Consider the following 10,936-nt stretch of genomic DNA (forward strand, 5'->3'; position numbering starts at 1 on the left):
GAGGTTGATTACACTAACAACAGAGAAAGGCATCTGTGTATTCTGGAGACCCTCATTGTCTTCTTGATGCCACTACTTGTTTCTTCAGCAATTTCATGCAATTCCATCCCAAAATATTGCCTTGTACTCTCTCTGTCGTAGTTGTTCAGTCCTGTCCTGCCAGGCTGCGTGCAAACCAAAATCAGGAAGTTGATCTGGCTGAAATAAAAACTCTTTTTCTTTCTCTCTGGATTAGTTTTCAGGTGGGTAAGTTCCTCAGTCAGTTCCAAACTACAGATGCACAAATGCTTATCCCAGCGTGAGAAAAGGGACCCCATAGGGGCTGAAGGGACAGGACTGTTTCTATCATTGACAGCCAGAAGTGTTGGCTGAGCTGTGGTTCCAGTCCCCATTTAGAAAACGGAGATAATAGTAAATCCTTATTTCTTTACCGCTTGTGTTGAGGAAAACATTGTCATTGTCAACATTTGCCACGTATGTTTGCTTTTGTCCACAGAGCTAGATCACAGAGCAGGTGTTAAATCTATGCAAAGTGTGCGTAGCTTGGATAGGTAGATGTCCAAGTAACAAAACGCTCGCTTCACCAAGAAGCACTTTCAGTGGGAGATGAACTTGAGAAACAATATAGTGAGTCAAAAGCATGATGCTGAACTGCAAACCACAACCTGTCTGTGAAGCCTTCAGTGTTCTCTTCCTCGATCTATACCTGCCCTAAAGCAACTGCTCTGATAGGCACCAGCTGCCAGAATTTTCCCAAGATATCGTTAACTGTGAAATATGAAGGTGGCCACTGCTCCATTTGCATATCTTTGGTGAATTTAGCAGGAAAATCTTCCCTGAGCTATTTCCCTGGCATGTTGAAGTCCCGTTGCAAAAAAAACCAACCCAGCTTCCTGGTCAGCCTGATCCTGCCTGCTAATAGATGGAGCTGGTTTTAAGCTCTGAAGAGAGAGAAGAGAGAAGGAGGCGGAAGAGGAGGAGATGAAGGAAAAGGAGACCACAACAGACGTATGAAACCGAGAAACCATACTGGAGATTTCTGAGGCATCCTGCTATAAACTACTTCGAGCCTTAGTGTAATCCATCAGTTTTCAGGGGTTTAGTTATAAGTGATTTTAAGCAGAGATGTTCCTCTTTGAGAAGACTTCTTTCAAGCTAGCGCTTTCTAAAAGTCCAGAAAGCAAAACAAAAACAAGAGCCAAGAAGGCGAGGTCATGTGGGGGGCTTAACAATCCAGATCAAACAGCAAAGAACACCCGATTAAAAGCCAACACATTTCTCTCTTCAGTATCTCTGAAATTGTTTGGCAGACTTAATTAGAAACAGGTGCAAGCTATAATATTTATTGCAACAATGCATCATTTTTGTCTGTTTCCAAGGTCATCGTTCTAGCCAATAGGAAGCCAGCAACCCACAGGGAGTATAACTTAGTCTATATGGGTAGAACGTGATTTACTTAACCCTTTATCTAACGGAATGAAATACAACAGTGCACAAAGCGCAAAGCCAACAAAATAGAAAATCCTGTGAGAAATCTTTCATGATAACAGGTTCCAGTGAAGTAAGTGACATCACCAGCTGAGCTAATAGCAAGCCTTAGGTAAAATGGAGTAGGTACAGATAAGGAATGAGAAAAACATGTTTTGTTTTTTTTACTAATTCTTTCAAAGGCCTGGGTTTATGTAGAATTTGCTGCAGTAGGAGGCCATGATTGCATGTTATCTAGTGCCTGCCGTACAGTTGGGTCTCGTACGCTGCGTTCGGCTAAGCTTTAGCAATATAGTTCTTCGGCTACGCCTGTCTCCAGAGGAATCGGGCAGCAGGTGCACCTGTACGGAGGCACCTAGCCGCTGCCTTTTTGAACTGCCAGTTGAGTGTGCCAGGGTTTTCAAGCAAGAGAAGCCTGAGAGAGAAAGTTGTTGATCCTTCCTGCCTTTTAAGACAGCAAATTTAGAGCGGAGCGACAAGGTCCATGTGCTCTTCTCCATTGGAGGGTAAGTGTCCCAAACGTGATTTCACATGGTCCTATGGTGATTTTGTTGGTTAACAGTGACAGTCCCCTTGGTTACCAAAAAGCCCCATTTTCAAAGCTGGTGCTTAATTCCCTCTTGTGAGTTTTTGTTATAATCTTTGCATGACTTCTTTGTGCTGTTGTGATCATTTGGGAGTGAGGATCTTCTTTTAAATTCTATTTTATTCCTTTTAAATGTGACAAATATAAATACGGAAACAAAGCAGCATACGTTAATAAGAGATGTGTGAAATTTTTGCCTTTTTGCAAAAGCTGCAAGAAGTTGCCAATATTTCTGCAGACGGAAACTATTTTTTCCACTTTCAAATCATCACACAGTATAAAATCTGTGGGTATTTGTGTATCTTTGGATAGATGCTGAAGGTAACAAGGAAATACGGACTGTCTCTTGAGAATTTACACACGCTGGGTCCTAGCTTGTTCTTCTGGCATGCACAACTCCCTGAAAGGCACCTCAGCATCTAGTCATCACCGTGGCAAAACTGCCCTATGTCTGCAAAGAGTTACTGATGTTCTGTGTGATCTTAGAAACCATTCTTAAGAGAGTATCATCTGTCCATTAAATTCAGAGGTAAAATAATCCAAGCACACGATATTCATGGATTTGGGATTAACTTCTGAGTAAACATTTAGTGAGAGACAGATCCTGCAGTCATTTTCAGAGAGCTCAACAGAATAAAATATTATGTTTAGGGAGGACCTCTTCTCCCCAGCACCCCAAGCAATGCCCCAGCACTAAATTCTTAAGAAGTTCAGACTTAGTTGGAAATTTTGCAGCTCACTGTCCTTGTTAATTTGTTCCCTTTAGTGAATTTAATATCCCATACTTCAACTGAGCCTGGCTCATGGCTTGCAAATCCTTTTAGTAGTGGGCTGGTGAGTTTGTACATCATCCTGTGCATCACACGTTTGCTTCATAATCTGTTTCTTGAAGTATTTCTAAAATCCCCTCACTGTAATTTTTCCCTCCTCTGTCTTTCCTCCTTTCGGATGTAGAGGGCTCATACAGGGCTAGCTCTGAATCTGGGAATCTGTCATATTGTTATAGCCGAGGCTCTTGCCAGCATGTCACAGGTGTGCGCAATGAGGAACATAAGGAAAAAAGGGAGACTGTAATTGTCCAAAGCCTGCTAGGATGGCAGCTGCCATCCTGCAGAGCACCTCTGGTGCCAGGGAGCCAGTAAAATCAGGGGAGGGCAGAGGAGGGCCTCCCTGCACTTGTAAAGCTCTTTCAAGCCAGTATTTATACAGTCCATCAGAATGTGCCCAACGTGAGTAAATGTGTGGGGATGTGAATGAGCAAGCAAGGCTTCTGCAAGGGAGCTGAACAACACGTAAAAGTAACAAGCACACTTGGGACTTCTGGAAACACACTGAGGACACTTGGAAGGAGGGACGGTGATTCTGGGAGGCTCTGCTCAGTGGAGCTGTTTTGCTTTGTGTCCTGAGTGCTAAGCCATACTTGAATTGTATTTTACTGAGAATCAGGCAGCTTGAGTTACAGGTGAATGGCTGGGTTAGCTGCTTCAGTCTTGGGTCATTTCTGCATTGTACTTAACTGAATAATACCTTCCCCTTCTTCTTTTTTTTTTTTTTTCCTTTTCTTTTTTTTTCTCATTGATCAAACTGCTTTTGAGAAAAGTGATACTTTGCATATCTGGCTAAGTGCTGTTAACAGCCTCTGCCTGCGGTTTGTTAAAATTAAAAAAAAAAAAAAAAGAAAAAGAAAAAAAAGAAGTGTGATCTTGCTGGAGAAGTAATTTGCTTCTCTCCAACCAATGATGGCTTGCACTTTATGCAAATTGGTATCTAGGGACAACAAATCCCATTTAATACATATGCATAGTTCATAAAAAAAACGACGTGAGAGAAAGAGAAAAAAGATAAAGCAACGAGTCAGCAAAAGAACAGGTTCCGAGGAAATTTATTGTCCCAAATTGGACATTTGTAACAGATGATGTGAACAAGTGTTAACTTTGTTTTCAGCAGCTCTTCACGTACATTCACTAGACATCACACAGATTATGTTTTAAGGATCTGAACTGTAATAAAAAAAAGTGTCTGTGGGCTTTGGAGTGTTGTGTTCCATATGGTTGGGGAAGTGCGGAGTTATTGCGACAAGCATCTTGTGAAGCTCATTACGCACGGCGGTGTTAGATGCGAATTGCTGTGCATCGCTATAGGGTACGTACATGACATCCCACAGTCAGCAGATAGCAACTGGAAATGAAAGATATGAAGGCACAGAGTACAGCTTCAGGGAACATGTTAGACAAAACATCTGCTGGTATCAGAAAGCTGCATTATCAGATCATTGTGGCCATGAATTTTTTATAAAGACTTTTTTTTTTTTTTTAAAGCTGCAACTTTGAAAGTGACATTTTGTGAGAAAGTTTTTGATTGAAGTGTGATGTCAGGAAAAAGGCCAGTCTAGTTTATTATCTGTGTAAGAGCCAATATTGGCAGCATGAATCAACTCCTTTCTCCAAGCAGTTGAGTTGGCCATTCACATACAAGTGCTTTTTCCCTTCTGATCTTGATGCTGATAAAACCTCGACCCAGATTACAGGTTGTATCTTTAGTTCCAAGCTCCTCAGCAAGGAGGTTTCCAAGTTTTATTCCTGAAGGGCACCTTAATGACATGGCTGGGGGGCTACTGAACAAAATTCACCCAAAATGCAGAACCTTTCTGTTCAGAAGATGGAACGCAACATGCTTCGCATGTGCAAAGCACAGGGAGGAAAGCTCAGCAGCGTCACCTAATTCCCCCTCGAGTGGGACCTGCACGGCTGCCAGGTACCTTGTCACCACTGTAATGCTGTCCATCAGCTGCTCTGTCAAGGATGACCACAATTAAAAAGGCCATTACATGTTGCGTACAAAAGCTTCTCAGGCCCACAGGCTGTACTTGGGGAGCGTTGCTGTAAGCTGTGGACTTCTCGGTGCTTAGCCAGGGGCCTCTTACCTACTTAACGTTCCTGACATAAGGGCAGTGAGATGGCATGAAATGTATGTGCATATTGTAACTGTTTACATTAAAATGGACAGGCATTTTCCAGTCTCTCACCTCTCCTGCCCCAGCTATGATTTTTCCTTCATGTCACTTGTGTTAGAGGGTACCGATGAAAAACTGTCTCTTGTTGATCTGCGGATGCTCTCTCTCTCTCTCCAGTCAACTGCCTCAAAACTGTGCATCCCAAAGTGAACAAACCAATTTCCCGTGCTTCACAAATGGTCACTTCAAAGAAAAGGCCAAAATTCCCCTGATTTTTTGGCCTTCCTAAGCCTTCTCCCTGTATCTGTGTAAGAGAGGGTGGGAAAATGGAGGGACAGGTCCAAAAGCATCACAACTTATGAAAGGATTTAGTTGTCAGCAGCAATTTTTTATATAAAGCCATTCATTAATGTAATGGGGGCTGCAGAGAAAGCCAGAGGTGATTCGCACTCCCTCCCAGTTACCTGGGGAGGCTGAAAGTAAGCGAAGGGTTTTGCTGGCCTGACCTGTTGCTGAACAAGGCAATTGTCAGGTGAGGGATATAGCTGCTGAGAGCAGCTGCCGAGAGAAATGGCGCTCCCTGAGATGACAGCCCGTGTAGGCCATGGCTGTAACATCATTTTCCCAACTGCTGCCTTTCAGTAGCATTTAAAAACAGCAGGCCTGGCATATAGCACATGCAGATCAAGGTTTGCCTGTGTCACTGTAGCTAGACAGGAGCTACTTCAGGAAGGTAACTCTGTGTCCTCACCATTGTGTAAAAATAACCCTAATGGGGTTTTGTGATTGCTTCCTTGGGATGAGATTTTCAGAAAATACTTATAAATTTAATGATAACAGAAACAGACCAAAGCTAAGTAGTAGTTTGGGTTTTTTTAAGAACTCAGTTTAATTATAGTTTGGAGGTTGGAGGTTTATCATGAGTTTATCATTTAGTTTTTAAACTTGCTCATATTTGTGGAAAGAAAAAGCTGAATAGGGATCTGCATTTCCCATGGGGCCTCTCCACCGGACTGGCTCACGTCTATGCATCCAGGCATGAAGCTCCCAAACCCTGGGTTGCTCTGGTTCGGAGGGAGACAAGGAGGTCTGGCCTTATCTGAATACCGGCCATCAAAAACATAGTTATATTTACAAAACTGTGAATCAGAGGCTGCTACATTTTTAATGTTCTTTAAGAGTGTGCAAAGCTCTTTTATCTGAAGCTCAATGGTTCTTTGTTGGCTGCACACCTACACCTCTGGGGAGCCCGAGAAAGAGCCTCTGCTGGGCCTGAGCACCGCTTAGCTGGGAACTTGCCTGGGCAAGCTCATCTCTCCAGACCAGGGACTTTTTTCTTCTGAACCAGTGTCCCAGCATCCTGGTAAGAAACACTGTGTATTTGAAGTTAGGAGGCTGGCAGTGCAGCCCCTCAAAATGAGACATCAACCAAATTTCTTCTTAACTGTTGTTGTCGTATGCAGTGACCCAACACTGAGCAAGAATGAGTCCTGCGGTCAGTCCTGGCTGTGCAACTGTCTGTACAAAGCAAGCGGAAACATTTAACTACCTCTTTTGGACATGCAGTCAGATACTGTTTTATTTGCAAGCCAATATATCAACATATACTAATTCGTCTGTGCTATTGCAGTAACTATGATTTAAATTGCAGAGGCTGAAATGTGAACGTATAGTCCATCCCCTCCCTTTTTTCACCTTAGCTTTTAGTTTGGGCTTACACTATGCTTTGAAAGATTTCTTCAGCTATTCTTCAACTTTTCTTTTTCTGTGTGTGCTCTTCCTGGTAGCAAAAGTATTTCTGAACACGTAAGTGTTTCAATGATGGAGTAGCTATGCTTTCTTGTAGAACATGTCTGTATGTATATGCATGTGCATATATGTACAAATTTGGTAATATATATAAACAGTCTGCCCCATCTACAGATGGTTGTAATTTGTGAAGCTTGCGAAGAGTGCAGGCAGTATGTCTAGTCAGTAGAGCAAGCAGAGGAGGCAAAGCACTGGCATTGCAATGTAGCCAAAGACTATGGAAGATTATACGGACATGCAGCTAACGAGAAGGGAAGGGAAGTGGCTGCAGGGTAAAGAGATATAATGGGTCCCAAATGTGGCAAGCACATATGCTGCCATACAGCAAATGCAAAGTGCCACCACTAGTGACAAGTGTATTGCACCTAAGGAAAACAGCTGTGCCAAGTGCCCAAATCCACATTCAGCCTCCTGACCCTGTGTCTTCCTGGTCTGACGTGGATTAAACTGGTCAGGGCTGAGAGTCTCTCTGGGTACACATTCCACAGAAATAATGACTCAGTAAATCTCTGAAATACTTCTTGTATGGCTACCTATTTTGCATTTGCAATCTTGCATTTGCAAGATTGTTTTATTTTATTTTATCTTATTTTATTTATTCTGCTGTGCTCAGTATCACAGGAACACTTTGATTACCTGTGTAGATCATTGCATGCTTTAGTGCACTTCGGTGCTACAAACCCTCCCACATAACCTTATTATTTGTTAATAATTTTTCTATATTTTGAAGAAACACCCTTTGACACCTGAGCTGGATCTCCTGTTCTTAGGCATAAATATAATAAAGTCCCCTGTGAAAGGGTATCCCTCTAACTGGTCCTACCTGCTCTGTATATATTTGAATATATAAAATATTAATAAATGATTCCCAATGTTTAATCATATCCATTTGACTCTACGAGACTCTGTGTCTGTAGGCTCTCTGTGTTAACTGCCTCTGTGATATCTACATACTGCTGATTTGTTGTTGATCTAGAGTTTTTAAAGCAAAATAAAACTGAGGTTTGCAGTTTGATTTGAATTAATCAGGTCTGATTAGACAGGAACAGATCAGGCTGTTCTGGAAATCCCTGTCTCTAAAACAATTTCATGTGCTATTCAAAGAGAAATAGTTCATATGTTAAGTAAGAGTGCTGTTCATTTAACACTGTTTTTTTCAGTGTTACATCTTATGGAGGGGGGCATCATAATCATGTTCAGGGTGTAGGAAATAAAGCATTTTGTTTTATGAAAATACAGATATTTTAGAATGGAGTCACCTGGTGGTAGATCTCATAAATGTACATGAAGAGGTGCTTCCTAATATTATTAGTTTGGGGGTTTTCCTTCACATCGCACTGACTGTCCATCTAGAAGCTTTGATAGATGGAGTCACAAAAACAAAAGACTGTATTTAGTTTAATAAGCCAATTTAAAGAGAAAGGTTGGAATTACGTATGGCAGAGGACAATTATGCAAACCAAATGATTCTTCAATTAATAATGAGATCCATGAAAGGCAAAGGAGAAAGGATCCTCCTCTCAGAAGGAGAAAGCTCGCGGTTCTGTGTGCGTCCTTATGTGGGTACCAGGGGGGGTGAGGGATCACTGAAGGAGCACGCAGGGCCCGAGGGCAGCTCTGCTCTTAGCTTTCAACCAAAGCCTTTTAGGGGCTGACGGCATCTTTTCAGTGGAAAGTCTGCAGTGGAAATCTTGCAATCCTAAACAGGTTCACCTCAGACGGTCTCCATCTCACAGGGCTGTTAGAAAGCAGCAAGTGGACCTGGGCTGCACAAGCACCTGCCAGCCCCTAAACTATGAGTATGGTGCCCACTCCTCTCTTGCTTTTCCTTTCCTCACTCTCCGGTTTGCCGCCTGGAAAAACAGGCCATGCAGAGATACAAGCCTACCTGTAGAGCCATTGGTTTGGCCTTTTTCATGCAGCTTTTATCCTGCTTTAAAATCCCTGACTGTTGTGTGCCAGAGCAACAAGCCATATGTTAAAGATGTTAAAGAGCAAATACTTTGCAGACTGCACGAGCATGCAGAGTCAGAGGGGAAGCGAGCAATAACGTTGGAAGAAGGGGGAAGAAGTGATTATCTGGTAGTGATTATTCGGGAGGGCAATAGTGGGAGGTGCTGTAAGTGACAGGGATTCACTATGGGACGCAAATCACTTAAGGCAAAGCCATTAGGATCAATTTAAAATACCAAAGAGGGAGGCTAAAGTGACAATAGCATATTTTAATTGAAATCACAAATATCATTCTGCAAGACATGTTTTAAAAGACCAGACAGAGTTACTTTACCTGAACAGAGGAAAAAGTTTTCCTTTTCTATTTTTTTAAAAATGCCCTTTTTTTTCAAAAATAAAAAATGGAGCAGAATATTTTAAAAAAAAATCTTAAATCCTTTATATATATAAAATTTTCTATTTTGATGTTCTCTTTTTTCTTGATAGGCATATTATAAACTAAATTAACTACATTACTAATGCTTTTAATCTGATTTTAATAGAGCCTAGGGCTAAGGCATGGAGTCAGCATGTGTCCCATTAAAAGAAAAATATAGTTGTAGAGACAATAAACAGCAAGTCCAGATAAACACATTTATCTATGTGTTAGTCTCATATATCGAGCTAAGTAGCCTACGTACAGACACTGAGGTTTTCTGTAGACACTTTTCCAAAGCTGAAGCTCATATGATGGGATTGTTACTGTTTTTGGCAGCAGAAACGTGAACTTGGTGAAGGAGCCTGGCATGGAAAACCACTGAGTTCTGACATACTCCATTTGCTCCTAACTCTTTGATTTCTACTCACAGAATCTGACATATGTTGGGCATTGACCTTGCTCTTTTAAATCAGCTTATTTTAGAAGACCTTTGCAGAATGCTGTCTGTTTGGCCTCGATATAAGCTGTTAGGGAAATGTAGTACAAACACAGAAGTTGTATGTTTTGAATGCCAGAGATGTTAAGTTGAAGAGCAGTTGGTAAGATCTGTACTTCTGACTGCTTTCTGCGCTCTTAACAAGGAAGTGTCCTTAAATAAAAGAAAAGTTATTTATCCTTCATTTGTATAAAGGTTTTTATTTTTAGCAGGAAGTTCAGGACCAGACTTCTTTTTCAGTCTGAAATACTCTGGTTGGGCACTCAGACACTCAGTGGAGTGAAAACAAACATTTCGAAAAGCAAGTGATTGTTTGGGGTGTCCCAGGTCAGAAGCCTCAGAGAGTCAGTGTCTTGTTATATTGCAGAATCAGCCCCAGTCCGTGTTCCGTCCCATCCCCTGTCCCCCGTCCCCACCCCCCCAAACAGGTACTCAAATATGGGGGTAACTTCTCCAAAGCTTGGCGTCTTCCTTATGGAACAACACACTTTAGTCAGAGCATTTCAAGAAGAGCCGTAACCTTCAGTGTGGAGATTTGCTTTCCATTTGTCATAGGGGAGCAGCTTGTATGAAAGTTCACGGTGAAAGTGCTGCAGTCTTGCAAATGCCAGCAGGCATCACTATGCAATAAAACAAATCGCTGGGTCCCAACATGGCAAATTAGAGTGAGGGAAGGAAAGTGCCTTTATGAGATAGGTAGAAAAAATGTCCTTCATTAAGCCTGTATCTGCTGAAGTCAATAGGAAGCTCCTATCAACCCCAGTAACAGCAAAAGCAGAAAGAAACTTGGAAGCGCATTTGGACATGTTTGGTGTTCTCCTGTTGGTGGTAGACAAACTCCTGCACCCTTTACTTGGGCTTTGAGTTTTGGAGCCTGGAAATTCAATCAGCTGGGGAACGTGTCACCGGAAAGGGTTGCTGAGTTCAGCCATATCTGAATAAGTGGCAATAAAATTCTGTGCATAGGAAAACAGGTATCAAACTGCCAAAATAAATGTAAATTTGAATTCATGGTCATATGTAGCTCTTTAGGACAAAACCTGGCTCCATATGCGGCAAGGAGAGGCATCTGAGCTCTGCCAGCACATTAATAATCATCTTCTATGGCCTGTGGACGGCTCTGCACGTTGGCTTCCTCTCAAAGAGTTTGGCTCAGTTGGCTTCACAAACACACAGGAAGGGCATGAAGACCTGTCTTTGTTGACACTGGGTTAAGAGGCTGTGAGCTTTTGA

The sequence above is a fragment of the Falco rusticolus genome, chromosome 12, assembly GCF_015220075.1.
Source record: "Falco rusticolus isolate bFalRus1 chromosome 12, bFalRus1.pri, whole genome shotgun sequence".
NCBI classification, from domain to species: Eukaryota; Metazoa; Chordata; class Aves; order Falconiformes; family Falconidae; genus Falco; species Falco rusticolus.